Source organism: Acanthaster planci, unplaced genomic scaffold (assembly GCF_054643075.1).
Source record: "Acanthaster planci isolate LZ-2023a unplaced genomic scaffold, COTS_SCS Contig202, whole genome shotgun sequence".
NCBI lineage: Eukaryota > Metazoa > Echinodermata > Asteroidea > Valvatida > Acanthasteridae > Acanthaster > Acanthaster planci.
Genome location: NW_028257823.1, coordinates 1 through 16,257, shown reverse-complemented (window position 1 = coordinate 16,257; position 16,257 = coordinate 1). Strand labels below are relative to the sequence as shown.

The 16,257-nt window shown below is 41.5% G+C and overlaps 1 pseudogene across 1 annotated transcript; it reads left to right on the top strand.

Annotated features, from left to right (window-relative positions):
* Positions 1-1,623: 1,623 nt before the first annotated feature.
* On the top strand, positions 1,624-16,241 carry LOC147795041 (uncharacterized; annotated as a pseudogene). The gene is made up of 10 exons (XR_015424163.1): positions 1,624-1,829; positions 3,493-3,707; positions 4,635-4,744; positions 4,836-5,017; positions 5,440-6,001; positions 7,355-7,553; positions 7,817-7,989; positions 11,476-11,595; positions 12,307-12,502; positions 12,909-16,241. The product of XR_015424163.1 is annotated as an uncharacterized LOC147795041 (transcript).
* The last annotated feature ends 16 nt before the right edge of the window (positions 16,242-16,257 follow it).

The following is a 16,257-nucleotide window of genomic DNA, read 5'->3' as shown; positions in this document are numbered from 1 at the left end:
AGTACTACAAAGTGCTATGTAACACTCTGAGCGTGAAGGCCCTCGCGCTACAAATTACTATTTCTGGCTAGGTTTATTCCGTTGTTACTCGTACAGAGAACAATGAAACCATGCATTCATAGTGCCACAGCACTGTATGGTACATTGTCTTCTCTATTGTATTTTATGGCTTCAGAGAATAATAATGTCATGTCCTCTTACAAGCGACAGGGCTGAGTACTACATTTTACTACTAAGTAGTACTTTGTAGTATTCGGGACTGTTACGGTTAAAAACAATAGAGTACTACTGCTCGGCCCTAGCTGTAGTTCATGACCCTATGGCACTTGTACACATATTTCATCCACGCACGTGTACATGTGCATGGTACCTCCAGAACTGTGGGGTCCGACGTCTGCTCATTCGTGGGAGAGGAGCGGACATCAGACCCCACATTTCTGGGGGGTACTTGTACCTTTACTTTCATGTACCTTCATGAATGCAAACTGGAAGTCTCAGTTCAGATTTTTCAATCCTTGGAAACAAACAGTGGGGGGCATATACTGGGAAAGAGTTCCATAAATACGTACATTACTTGACAACCTGTGCACAAACCCTGTGAGCCTAGTCTGAAAAATTTCAAGTGTTTTTCTAAATAAATGATTCAATATTTTCACTGCTAAATTGTGACTTTTGGGGGAAAGTTTTGATGGCTTATAAACTGTTGCTTATAAACCATACAAATAAATGACGTCCTTATTTGCAACTCTTACCTTTAAATGTTTTGAATGGTTCCACATCAAATCCAGAGTGATGCGCTATTTTAACTTTGTGCATTACTCTGTTTTTTAATACACAAATGCAAAACACAACTGCAAACGTTTACTATAAATTCAAACCAGGTGCTTTATAGGCCCTGTAACATCTTAAACCGCGCATCAAGTTTGCATGAACATAAATTAGTTATCATACTCACCCCTTGTCGAACACAGATGCACTCACATGATGCTTAACGCTTTGTTGGCCGTTTTGCTGGTTCCTCCATGAATTGTTTGACCCAGAACACTGTTGGACTTGAAGTTTGATATGTAGGCACCTTGCAAGACATTAATTGCATGCCCTACTTGCAGAACTCATGTCTCTGGAGGCCTTGACCTTTTTAAGGGTTTGATGGGTGTTTGAATGCATCCCTGTAACTAGCACACTGTACCACAAGCGTGCACCGAACATGTACATTGAAGGGTCATATTAGCACATTGTCAACTTGGGCCAGTCCCCACCCATGCTCACCGTCACCAATGAAAACTTTGACCTCTTTTCGTACACTTTTCTGGTAGAAAAGTGTTCCAACTGATGTTTGATTTCTGGTTTCTAGGCACCATGCAATTGCTGTACGTACACACCTAGTTACTGTAAGTTGATAAGTTTGGCCAGAATGATGTACCTCGTGGCAACAGTTCACAATAATGAAATTCGTCTTGCAGGCTTCGATATTACATGTATAGGCTGAAGATAGGGGCAGCCCTTTTTGTTTAATACAACTTGGATCTAAAGTGTGACTGGGTCAAATGTTCCTCTTTCTTGGGCCTAAACATTTGGTTTGTATTTCCTGACTTTTGTTGAAGAGATCCACCTTAAATATGGACTCCCGCCTCCAAGCCTGACGATTCAGACGCTACATTAAGACGTCCAATGAATGCCCTTCTTGCTATTCTGTAAGCGCCATCGCAGCATTGTGAAGAATGGCCACCCCTGGCTTGACAACCGATCCCTGCACCAAGATGTTGGCTGACATGTGGGCAGTCTTGGACTGGGATGAAAAAACCAAATACCTTCAGCTGGCTAGAGAAGTAAGTCCGACTGGTCATCCCCATGCCAATGGGATACCTTGTATACTGTGGTTGTGCTGTGTAATATCAGCAGTCACAGTCAGCATCAACAAGGAGTCAGCAAGCCTGAAATTCACCCCAGATCTTTAATTAAAGGAAGCATCCTTATGTTTTAAAAGAGCATGTACAGTACTTTTTTCAAAGATGGTTATAGGACTAAACTACCTGTGAAATTATTTTTTTCTGGCAAGTCGTTGTCTAAAGATACATGTACAGTTGTGGAAAATCACTGCCAATAGAAGAGTGCGCAAGGGAGTATAAGCTTATTAGTTTAACCCTAAAGTGGGAGGGGTTAGAATATGCACCCCCACAAACTTTTACCGATCGATATCACCACAGTGCATGTTTTTCAGGTCCTTAGAGGAGGTTTTTTAGAGGAACTCTTTGTAGTCATTTTGACACCAAATTTGTGAAGAGCAAACATACTGTTCTCAAGCAAAAAAATCGAGTGTGGCACGGCAGAGTTCTTGAGGGGGTGGAATCCCCCCCCCCCCGCCAATGTGAGATGGGCCAAACTAACTTGTCTCTTTGACAATTAATTCATTGGTTCAGTGTTACATCACAAGGTTCATTTGACTGAACTTGAGATTTTGTCCCTGATGCTGAATGCTGATGGAACTCAAAGTGTAACTCATGAACTTTTGATCCGAAATCAAAATCCTTGAATATTGTGTATATTTCTTTGAGTATACAGTATTCACTGAGCTAACACTTGAGGTTCATTCTTTGGCACCCTCCTTTATTTATTTATTTTTTATGAGTTATTTTGGCCTCAGACTAACCTAATGCACCAATGCTAAATGATGGACTGTACCACAATGGCTGGTGCCTGATGGTCTGACGATGCTAAATGATGGTCTGACATTTGACCTTCCCCATTCCCCCCCCACCTCCACTTTGAAAATCATAGCTTGAAAATTGATCCGATGTACTCATTGAAGTAATGTTAACTTTAATTTTAGGATGTTTCCCTGAATGGGAACCACCTTTGACATTTCAACACAATAGTACATGTATATGAGGTAACGCCATTTGTAAGTGGTTCATGAGAGCGACCGAATGGTTACTGATGAAGTCGACAAAGACTCTTTGAGTTGTTTTAGAATGTATCAAAGCAATCCGACACTGTTCAAAATAATAATACAGGTATCATCTTGTCATAAAAGTAAACAACAAAGACAAACTTTATCAAGTTTGGAATGAAATCCTAGTGTTTTAGTCGCCTATAACTATTCTATATGACAAACTTCTGACACTTGACAGATTTCTTGAGAAAGATCCAAGTCTTTATTCAAATACATGTATATGTGTATTAAGGAACAGTGAGTTGCATTTAATTCTGCAATTAATTCTGCAGTGAACTGGTGACATAAAACCAAAACCATTTGCGACGAAACTTAATTTCAATAATAATGTTAAATTATCTACGCACATTTTTTGAAGATAGTTTGCTGATTAACTTACATAGTACATGTACATATGAAACATTTTCATGCAATTAAGGAAGCATCTCAATGTTATACACGTGTAATAATTCAGTTAATCTAGGTGACTGAGGTTGTGGAAGCCACAATGTTTCTCAGTTAGTATTTCACCCTGTACCTTCACTTTTTACTGAATACAGTGCAAGCTGGCATTCATGAAGGCACATCCTAATTATAAATGGTGTGGCTCCAGTAAGCAGAATGCCAAAGGTAGCAGCCCTACAATGCGAACGCGGAACCGCTCACCAAGCAAGCACGTGCACAAGCCAGGCAGTGGAGTCTGGTCGCCAGACAGCTGGTCACAGCACAAAGCTCCGTCATCTTCAAGTCAGATTTCCGCCGGGAAAACTTGCTGGTAGGAAACTGGACAAAAGTTATACACTTGTTTTGACAACTGACCAATCAACTCTAGTGTACCGACAGTTCACTGCAAATAAAACTTTGCTGGTGTGTCTCATTATGGAGTATGCTGTGCACTGGCTGTTATGTAAACAACATATACATCCATTCCTAGGCCATTGTTAACCTAGGTCATTCCATGAGGTTGGGGCACAATTTGTGACAGTGTCCATTGTTATGTGGGGTCCGTAAAAATGAACAGCTATTTCCCTGCAGGTGGAGTCCAAATTGACATTGTTATACATCTTAGAAGGCTGAATACAGAGGTGTGTATTTTTTTACAGAGTAAATGACCCCCTCTACAGGTCATGACAGGTGGTACAAGTTGCCCTTGTACCAACTGACACTGTCACAATTTGTGCCCTAACGTCATGGAATGACCCACCTACAAGTATACATAACATCCCCAACAGTTCCAAATCCTCCGATTTCAGTGTGATCTTACATACACCCAAGGGGGTTAGCATTAAATGTAACAGTGGTTCAAAGGTGTGACCAGGAAAATCTGCAATAGAGATCACATGTCCAGTGAGCATATTGGAAAACATGGTTTTATAGCCTTCAAAGAATTAATACACTTTGATTATGAACTTTATGCAACTCAACATATGATTAGAAATTTATAAGCATGCCGCACTTGCTGTTCAGTCAAGCAAAAGTAATTTCTGGCCGCTGGGGTTCTGGCACTTTCATGGTTACGCAATCTCTGTGGGAAATTACATTGGCTGATAAAAGATGCTGGGAATCCTGGTGAATAAGAATTCATGGTGTGATCACCAGATGCTCAAGGCCTGCTATTATATGGTACTTACATGTACCTGTATTCGATAACTGATAGATCAATCAGTTGCCTGAATATTCGGTTGCATATTCTTGTGTTCAGTGGTATCACTACCAACTTACTGCAAATTATTAAGGCTTTCTTCATGAAGGAGCAAGAGAACAAACAAAACTTCCTCAACCCAAACTATCGAACGTTCAACATGGCCAACTGTTTCTTTAAAAGTGGGATGTCCACAATGAGGGGCCTACTTGCTTGAAGGGTTTAAATGAATAACTTGTAGGCCAATATAATCATGCATAGTGTTGACAGTGACTGGTTTATCCTCCCACATGCATGCAGATCCATGTGATATGGGAGGATTGAGTTTATTACTACTCGCTGGTGAGCAGACAATGAGTAAATCAACCCCTGTGAGTCAGCCAGAAGCCAAGACATCTCCATCACCTCAGTCCCCCAAGTCCAAGCTCTTTGAGTTTGCCGAGGTGAGTCATACAGATTGTGCCTCCCAATGCCCAAGCAATACTGTTGCACTCCGTCCTTAAAACTTGGTCCAAGTTTCCACGGAATGTGCATGATAAAAGTTGTAACCCTCTTGAAGAAGCATCATATATGTTGAACTAATCTGTCCTTCAGCCATAGTCAAACAACTGACTGTTAAAATGTCTACATTTAAATGGAACATCTTAAGTTAAAATTTTTTTGATTGAGATTAAAAGTTACAGCAGTTCTCAACAAGGTCCGTCATATCAGCCAACCTGTTGAATTCAACCATTGATAATTTGTTAGGATTATGATGTTGACTGTTGTATATTAGCCTTAACAGGGCGTTGTTGCTCGGTATTAATGCACACATTCCATTGCTGGTACCAGAGTGTGCAGACCTATGTATTGTTTCCAATTACAGATGTGCTCAGATCAACTTGACCTTGAGTGCAAGCCCACACAACCAACCTCCCATGATGAACCTCCACCTCTCTACAAGAATGACTACAATGCCAACTTTACATTGATTGATGAGACAAGCTGCAAGAAAGTAACAGGTGGCAAACTGGAAACATTTGGTGGAGAGAACCAGACAGTTCATCCACCAAACAGAGCTACATCATGTGCTACAGATCCCATCAGTCATGAGCAGAAAATGAATGTATTTTGCACAGGGGAAACAACAGATAATGACTGGATACAGTCACCTGCTAAGGACACACCTGTCACTAATGGGAGTGAGAACCCACCAAGATTAACAAAGAATGTGGAAGTGGAACCGTGGTACAGTTCTTGCCAGCAATCTGATAAGTTCAGTACCCTTGGGTCCACAGTGCCATGTAGCACTGACGAAGATCATTGTGATGATGTATTAGACTTGCCATCAAGCAGTGATGGAGGGGACTGGATGGAAGAACAAGGCATAAGAAGGACTTCTTCAAGATCCTGCAAGGGACGCCTCTACAGAGAATTTGTCATGGAAGGTACATGTAAGCCTTGGGTCAACTACTAGTGATGTATGTTTAGTGCCTTGATTCACAGCCTTGGCCTTAAGACTAGGTGTTAAAGCCTTGGCCTCAGCCTTTTTTTATTTGCAAAAGCTTGTGTCTTGACCTTGAGCATTCAATTTCATGCTCTTTTAGGGCATTGCTCTTCAGGACCCATCATTGTTTACATTTTCTAGGTAAATTTGGAAGTTTGTTGGTCTGCAGATATACTACTAAAGTTCAGCTTTCAGCTGTCTGCAGTACCTGATTCGTGTTTTACCACTGGGGAGGGAAAACACCCTACATTTGTGCACTTTGACATTGTGTTACCATGATGGACCATGTGTCTTTTGCTACGAGCAATTTGTTATGATGTGACATGCTATATGCGAGTTGTAATGCTGTACCAGAGGGCTTTTGTCTTTAGGATTAAGCCTTGGCCTTAGCCTTGAGGCTAGAGGGCCAAAACCCAGGCCTTGGCCTTGAGGCTAGAGGGCCAAAACCCAGGCCTTGGCCTTGAGGCTAGAGGGCCAAAACCCAGGCCTTGGTCTTGAGGCTAGAGGGCCAAAGCCCAGGCCTTGGCCTTGAGGCTGAAGGGCCCAGGCCTTGGTCTTGAGGCTAGAGGGCCAAAACCCAGGCCTTGGCCTTGACGATCAAAGCAAAGTGTCAAACATATCAGCATAAGAGGGATTCTAGAGATAATTGCTGCAATCGTCAAGCATTTAAACAATGCATTTTTCTTAAACTTGTTAATAAAAAAGTGGGATGTGTTTTAAACCACAGCCACCGTCAATTACAACCCTCCCTCTCCCCAGATCCTTCAAAAAGTTTACAGAATACTATAGGATAGAGGAAGGTAGACCCTAGCCACTATTGTTGAGCATGGGGTGTGATGATACACCTTGAAAGTTTCCACATCAAGAATATTTTTAATAACATTTTGCCCTTACACTGTATACTCGGTGTTTGTCTGAGAGCTTGCCAAAAAAATTTACTAGCTTACTAGGGTGGAACTTAAGCCCATGACCTGTGCAGATACACAAGTAAGCAGGAGGTCATGGGTTGACATCAGTCAACTGGCCAGTCCAGGTCAGATTATTACAAGATGTATATTGCGTCAGGGAGATGTTGTGTTTTTAATAACAGGTTTTCACTTTTTTTCACAAGCTTTTGAACAAACACCAAGCGTACAGTGCAATTAATATCCGTCGATGTAAGAGCAAAACCTGTTATTACAAATTAAAATTTCCCCGACACAAAGTACATCTTTTAACAAAGAATGTTGAACTCTGCCTCAGGATGGTGATGTGTATCAAATGCACAAAGTGAAAGATCTTTTTTCATATGTAGGCATGTTGGAGTCCCTGCAGAGACCGGAGCGGCCATTCAATTGCAAGAAGTCATGGAAGCAGCCAGACGGAAGCAGCCTAAGTGATGGCGATGATGTCGTCTTTGAGCCCAACCCTGACAAACCGAGGCGTGGTAGCCGAAGAAAGATCCGCAAGAGAACCGTCAGTGGCTGTGGCTCACTGCCCAACTCACTGGATTAGTGAGTGTCTCTTTCTGGTGCTACCCTTGTATGTAATACATCAAAAAAGAGCCATTGTGATTATGGCAGCATAGTGAGGTCCAGATATAAACAAAGGCAGTTCTTATACTGAACATGGTTTTCTTAACATTGCCCTCTCATTCCGTCTACATTGTAAATTTTGTGTTGAAGCATTTCAAAAGTTGAGTTTCTGTTAAATTTCACTTTCTTCCCCCCAAAAGGAAAAGAAAGATATTTCTAACCGTGGTCTTTTTGAATTGCAGTGACTATGGTGAGATTGATGTGGAGGCTCGCCTTGCTTGCCTTCCCCAATACTCACCTGATCAGTTCAAACCTAAGGGAAAATGCCATCGTCTCAAGAAATCCACCTGTCTCTACAAGAATGCCACATTCATCAAGAAAGAAGGCAAATCTTCCCCCAGACGTGCATCCAAAGGTAGGTAGGAACCATTAGAAATAGTATGCAGATGGGATACTTATGCTGCCAAGATAAATTGGGTGGTTAAATCACAGCTTCATGTTGTAGACTTGACTCAAGTCAGACTTGTGTTGTTATTCCCAACCAGCCATCCCTTCACTGTACACAGTACAAGGTCATCACGCTCAGCCGCTCGCCTTTCCGTGATATTCAGTGTTAATGTCAAAGCACCAACATTTGTACATGTACAACGTGTGTCACCAGCTGCAGTCATTGAGTCTGACTTGACGGATAAGCCAATCAGACCCCCATCAATCATATGTAGTTATTTATAGTTGCAAATGAATGACATAATCTTCCATAATGTGTACAGAATTTTGACCAATCAGAGTAGTAAGACTTGTAGACTTGTTCAGTATAATGCAGGTATGAACGATGTAATAACAAGTCCGGCAATTTGATTGGCTGTTACCTGTTTGGATAGATGAGGTGAATCACTCTGTACAAACGGTTGGCAGGTTCGTCAAGTCAGGATTTCTCAACTCATAGTAATAAATGGACACAAGAGGGCGCCAAGGAAATAAAGGTAGCTGCACAGCCCCCCATCCAAAGCATAAACGCAGACATCACAGAGATCCAGGCTTGAGTCAAGTCAACTTCGTATGGTTATTTCATCCCGATACAGATATAGCTTTTTGAATAACTGCAGAATCGTTGATATAACCACCCAGGTTTCCTGAGCCACATATGTAGCCCACATTCGCACCATTTCTAATGGTCACTGTTGATGCACTCGGGATATGCTTCCATACAGTTAGCCCCGTAGGGGTCTCTATATATCTCTTTTACAATTTGGAAATTGGCTTTTTCACAAAGAGCCTTGTTGGTCCCGAGGACAACTTGTCTAGCAAGGTTGGTGTAGTGGTTCTTTTTTCATCTTCCACCTCTGGTCTGGGTTTGAATCCCACCTAGGTCAGCATTTCAGTCCCTTCCTGACTCAATGGGTTTCCCTGGAATATTCATTTGGGGATTTCCTCCCACCCTAAAACTGAACATCTCTTCATCATTTTCTTATTTATCACTTCATCCTGTGATTGGCGCTAAATGCACTGTTGGAAGAACAAAATTTTTAAATCATATGCAATAGACCAATGTACTTACATGTAGTTTTAGGTGTAAAATGTTTCATATTCCCCGCACGGAAATGAAGATTGCGGCCACCTACATGTACAAGTACATGTTTTTTCTGGTCCCAGTACCCCCAAAACCTTTGACAGAGATTTTTTCAAAAGTAAACAAATGAGTGTATCCTTCAAACATTCTTTATTTTCAAAGGTAGTTTTGTGTTTGGATATCAGTGACAATTTTGAAATGTTTTGCACCGTTCAATGAGCCCCTCGCTGGACCAAGAGAGGGCATAAATTTTCATAGCATTGCAGGCTCCTTTGATGGGAACTGCATGTCGCTGGTTCACAAACTACACATACATGTACTATGAAATACACATGACAGTCATGTGGCTACTAACAAAATGAACATGGCCCACCAACATGGCTTTTTTCAACCATTGAAAGGATATTTCTGCTCAAGACAGATAACTCTTAAACTCAACAGGTTGGCAAATGCGGATCTGGACACGTATGCTTTATATGCGTGGCCGGGGTCTCCGAACTAGGACAAAGGGAACAGGGCCTTGTAACAAAAGACCGTACTCGGAACAAAAGACCAGGCTGCTGGGAATTACCAACATTTTTTCACTCTTAAATTGGAGATAATCCAGCCTTGTTTTGAAACAGTATACCACAGTTTGGGGCATTTAGAGCGAGCGGATTTCCACAGGGAACAAAAGCGCTCCACCACCACCGCAACGATGAGCCACACAGCACCGCTGCACGCTAATCTGGCCCCTATTGAAAAGAGGTCAGCAGCACACTGAGCCAGGTTCATGAACAAAAGAAAGTTATATAACACCGCACAATCTGGGCTCTTTTTACAAGGCTGCAGGCCTGGCTGAAATACTCAGGCATCAATAGATTGTGTCTGTCAGGCTAGAGGGGCCACCAAACAGACCTTCATATGTTTGTAAGTGTCTAGTAAATGAAGATAGGAACTTTTTAAAGAATTTGAAAAACAGAAAAAAATGATAAATATCCCTGCCCAGCGTCATCAACATTGATAACTGCCCCAACAGGAAGTGGTTAACCACTTCGTGCTGGGGCATTTTTCAATGTTGAGGATGCTGGGCCGGCATGACTATCATTTTTTCCGTTTTCAAAATCCTTCATCAATTCATCATTCCATTTAACAGTCGTTTATAGCCACACAGAGTAATCTTCAGGCACTACTCTAAGTTGACAGGTGACCTTCATTGACGCCCGAATATTTCAGCCAGGCCTGCAGCCTTGTAAACAGAGCCCAGACTGTGCGGTGTTATACAACTGTCTTTTGTTCACGAACCTGGCTCAGTGCACTGCTGACCTCTTTTCAATAGGGGCCAGATTAGCATGCAGCGGTGCTGTGTGACTCATCGCTGCGGTGGTGGGGAGCTTTTGTCCCCGGTGGTAATCCGTTTGCTCTCAATACCCCAAACCCTGGTATACGGTTTCAAAATAACACTGGATTATCACCACTTTTGAGAGTGAAAAATGCCGGTAATGCCCAGCAGCCTGGTCTTTTGTTCGGAGTACGGTCATTTGTTACAGGGCCCTGTTTCCTTTGTCCGAGTTCGGAGACCCCGGCCACACATATAAACCATACGGCTCCAATTTCGGAGTCCCCGGCTGGTAGTGGTTAAGGTTATAAATTTGCACAAAAAGTTCATCACTGGGACCCTTTTAACACAAATATTGAATCAACATGTAAGCTTGCAACATGCACAAAAAACTGGACATGCCACTTCACCTAAACCACCTTCAGTCAGACACCAGACAAGGTGTCCCAGGTCTCTTGCTTAAGATTTCCGACTTACTGGTTGCATTTGTATGGGCTAATTCCCCCTGCCTTAAAACTAATTTGATACAAAAGCTCATTTAGTGCTAATATTTATTCTTACGTGGTTAACACTCGGATGTGAAACCTTTGTGTTTAGAACAAGAGCATCAGTCACTGAGTGAACTTTCAGTACACTTGAACTGTTTCAAAAATGTTAGTTTAGCTTCCTTATACATGTAATTTATGCACAAAGCCGTTAATCTACACATGGTGTGCTGAAATGTGGCACCACTACAACAGCGCCCTCAGCTGTCAGGCACCCTATGGGGCATTTCCAATTAAAAAGGGAACTTTCAAAATATCTTAATCAGCAGTGAAAAACAAATCTTGCATTAACCAATGACATGTTGAAATTTGTTTGGGCACTTTTTGATATTCAAACAGCTGTAACTACACAGATTTTCTAATATGACATAAATATTATAAGTATGCATTTCAAGGAGTACATTGACAAGGCACTATGTGAGTCTATTTACTTGTGTTTAAAACTACCGTATACTTCATTTTTACCAGAGCAATCGTCAGGCTTCTGTAGTTCAAGGCGGGATCAATTAGCTGGAAGCCGCAAGCGCAAGGCCCCCAAATCCAGTATTCTACACCTGACTTTGTCAGACAGGGATCGTTCATGTCAAGGTACTACTTTGATTTACCTCTGTCTTCAGCAATCCAACTTGCCCCAAACCTTGTCATCTCGTTGCTCTCTGCTACCCCTTAATGAAACCATTAACATTCCGGGTAGGGACACATTCCTGCCCCTATCAGTATTTTGGATAGACTGACTGATCCATGGCAAGCTCCCTCTCCTCTTTTGATATGCTCTCCACGTAGACTTTTCTGTAGTAACCACACCGTGAAGGATTTCTAAGATTTTCTGAAGGAACGAGGTCCTTCAGCACTAAAACAATGACCCTGAATTTCTTGACGAGAGCTATTTAACTGATTGAGGATAGAACGTAGAAGCAAAGCGTTTGATAATTCATCATTCTCAATGACTTTAATCTGTCATTTGTGAAGGCCACTTTTTGTGCACAGTCAGTCACTTGTCTTTATTTCTGCCACTTTCAAATCAAGAAATGAGAGAATAATACAAAATTGGTGTTAAAAGATGTACATGATGTTTGTTAAAAACTCCATGATGCTGATATTGAAAAATGGATGCCATGTCCCTTATATGAGGGTGAGACAAGTTAGTGTTGGATACCTAAGACACACCACAAATAGTGCTTGCTGGGTGAATCACACCTGAGAGGCGCCACTCACTAGCACAGCAAGAGGGCCGTGTCTGAGCCAAGTTTCATGACTTCTATCCGTTTGCAGTCAGTGTTTCTGTTCCACCTTGTTCAGTCTCAGCAGGTATCTGCAGCAATCTTGGTCAATTTGTCATCAGCAATCATCAGCAGATCAGAGAGAGGGGAGTTTCATCATGCAAATCCTCGTCAGATGTCAGCAAGCAGCCATCACAGATACAGACAACTCGGAATAAGGCCAGCAGTGGAGAAAGTGTCAGTGTGTCAGGGATTGAAACCTCAGCATATGTAAGGTGAATGCCATTTAAACCACTTCACACTGGAGGGCATGCTAACAGACACTTTAGGGATTTCCTGGCATAACAGACAATTATTACATCTCAAGAAATACTCCATTCACTACCAAATGATGTCTTAACGTGTTCCGTGCTTGAGTAATTTCTATCGTCTTTGTACACACAAACCAGCTCCAACTAGTCCGTGGAGGTTTAGGGTGTGTGGGGCCCTCAAGCATTCAAATGCCACAACTATGCTAACTACATGTCTGGCAAGGCATAGCACATGCCCATAGAAATCGCATTATTGATGGGCAATGCCAAGTACATAGGACTTGGCTTGTAATTCCTTTGCCATGTTGACCACTGAGGAGGCAGATTTGACTGAGTTTCTAAATGTTACCTTTGCTCTTTCCTCACACAGCCCAGTGATAGTAGATTCCCATCACCTGCCAAGAACCACCAGCCATGTCATCACAGCTGCTTCCTCAATGCATCGATCAGTACTCACCGTATCCTAGTAACAGTCATTGTGTGCTTAAATCACAGATCTCATCTGGTGAATTGATTGCATAAAGGCATGATGTGTTGTATTCATGTACATGTATACCTACTGCAATAATGCGCTTGAGCCATGTCACGTAAGAATAGGTCTTGCTTTTGAGTCAAGTGAGGGTGTTGTAAGGGTGTAGGTTTAAAGAATATTAAAGACTAGTTGCTCAGTGTCAACATCTCATCTTACTTCTGTAACCTTACATTTACATGTACATCTGTTTGTTTTCCCAGTTGCATCATTATAGCGCCCTCTTTTGTCCAAAAGTGTAAGGCCTTGCTGTTGAGATCCTGGATTTGGATCTGAATTCCGAATTCTAAATCCTCATTTGTAAGAAATCATTGAACTCTGCTTTACCTGATTCCTTTCCCATGTCATTCAATGCCTGACACATCAAAATGTGTCTTAAGCACCTTGATCTTGGAGTGTACGATGTCGCTGGTTCTCATTGATGACACTGCAAAGCAGACCCCCCCCTCCCCAGCGTTTGGCTTATGTTTATAGATACTGTATATAGCTTTTATGTAGTCAAAGTCTATTCCTTTTTTTCATGTGTCCCTTCAAGCTTGCCAGGTATTTTAATTAATTTAAAAGGAGATGCCTGTATATCTGCATATGAACTGTAAAAGATGACAATGTAAGACAGCACATGTACAGATGAATAATTAACCATGACATTTATACACATCCATTTTAGAGATGTGGGGTAAGAATGTTGTAGTGAGTGTGAGATACTCAGTACCTGTTCTTTTTTACTTTTTGTCCCGTTGTTAAATTACCCACAACCTCTCTGCAGATGGCTCAAGTTTATTGGAGGAAGTACAGATGTGGCGAAGCATTCTACATTGCCTGAAGGAATTTCCTATCTGCATTCTAGGTGCACATGTCATGTGCACATGGTAGTGTTGACCTGCATTACTGTTCAAACAAAACTCTATCCAGTGACCGCTCAAGAAAAATGTTACTGAATTAATCGGCCCTATGAGGGCAGCAGTGAGCAGAGTGAGTGTCTTCATGTTGCGGGGGAATCAGGTGCATAGCAACAGTGGCTGTCAGTATAGGGCACTTGTGAAGTGCATACGGGGCATTTGAAATTCTTGTGCCATACTGGATGAACACGTGGAATGCAGATAACCAACATGCACATGTTCATGAGCAGGATTTTTACCAGGAGCCAAACTAGTAAATCTTTGAAGACCATCACATACAAGACCCCTTTATAAAACCATCATGAGATCAACACACTTCAGTCTTCATTTAAGGCACGAGTTATTCAAATGAACTGCAACACAAACATTGCTTTGTGGTTGTTACCCTTTAACTTGTGACTGGTCTTGTGTCTGGTCTTACGTTTTGTCTTGTGACTGGTGTTATGTCTGGTCTTGTGACTGGTCTTGCGACTGGTCTTGTTTCTGGTCTTGTGACTGGTCTTGTGACTGGTCTTATGTCTGGTCTTGTGACTGGTCTTATGTGTGGTCTTGTGACTGGCCTTGTGACTGGTCTTTTGTCTGGTCTTGTGACTGGTCTTGTGACTGGTCTTTTGCCTGGTCTTGTGACTGGTCTTGTGACCGGTCTTATGTTTGGTCTCATTTCTGGTCTTGTGACTTGTGCATAAAATTGAATCACTTCTTCACTGCATGTGGTCAAAGAGAGAACTTGTCTTTACTATTTTTATTGTTGGCCAGGGTCTGTTTCATTCAGTGTTTGAACCTGTTGATATTTCATCTTAAAGTTTTTCTCAATTGCTCTGCACTTGCAATCGAGAGCGGGATTGTACGCCCTTCACGTTTATTACATGTACATGCTGGTCACATTGTGACCATTGTGTGAATTCGTTCCAATGAAGCACATCTATGTAGTTGCACACATGCTCGGTAGAATTGCCACTTTTAGCTTTGTGACCCTGTTTGGTTCAAAATGTAAAACTTCAAGTTCACATTCGTCAGGTTCCGGCAAAGTGCATTCTTAGGCACAGTCAAGACATACATTGATTTGTGTTTACACGTAAACAATGGACGAGAAAATACAGCTTATCAGAAGATTATGTGTGGATGTAATGGTTTTCATTAGGAATTAAACTTTTCATCTGGAAAAACGTAAGGTTAGTGAATGCATGGTACAAACTACATTATTTGAACTGCATTTAGAACTGTGGAACGTTACTACATTGTTATTTTCAATAAGACAACTAAATTTTATGTGCAGCAGCCAGGGTTATATTTAAGTGTTATTGGGCCTAGGAGTTAATTTCTAGCATGTGCTGTGTACAAAAATGTGCTAAGTGCAGAAGGCACTTCCTCAGCAAATTTGCCTACTGTAATGTTAGCATTCTTATGGCTGGCAACTATCTGGTATTCGTGTGACTTGGCTAAACGTGTTTTGTGTGTTTAGCAGCTGAATGCAAGGGCGTGTTATCAGAGGAGGATTTGAAATGTAATGGCTGGGGAATCCCCAAAGAGGATCCCCCAATGGACCTCCCCAGGCTTTTGTCATTTCACAAAGGGGACTCTAGTCTCCTTATAAACCCAATGAATGAAAAATATAGCTCGCTTATGTTGAACTGGTACGTTATAAAGGAAACTAGTTTTGGGCCGAATGATTTGTTACTACAAGCAGGATAGTCTGCGTGGACTTTTATATCGAGTTCTATTACGAGAGAGTAAGTGTGAATTTCTGTATGCATTCGGAATGCATTTATTCAAAATTGCACTGTAATTCACGGTCATTAGTGTTCAAACGTAAATTTTTCATAAATATATGTTGGAATTACAATGTACTTCCCGAAAATGTTATTCCTTTGATTAATAATATGTTATAGTAATGGTCTTTATTATGAAAAGCTGCATGTGAGTATGCACAGGATCAGAGGTTTTCCCTCAAATTCCAGTCATTTCATTCTTTCGTTTTTCCATTTCATTGACGAATAGAAACATTTCGTTCGTTGTCGTTTTGTATTGACGTCTGTTATTGCGCGATGTCCAAATTTTTCATGTATTTTTTGTTCTCTCAACACAGCATTAAAGTGAACCTGTGCTGTTGAGGCATGACACCAGAAGTTTCAATTTGGCATTCACCAAACTTGTAGTTAGGAAATTAGAGCGTACATGTATATTTTAAAAGTTCCCGTTAGCAGGAAAGTATACCAATCCTCATGCGTAATAGACAATCCCAAAACTATTTGTAATACCAGGGTATCGTTTTGTTTCATTGCTTTGATTGT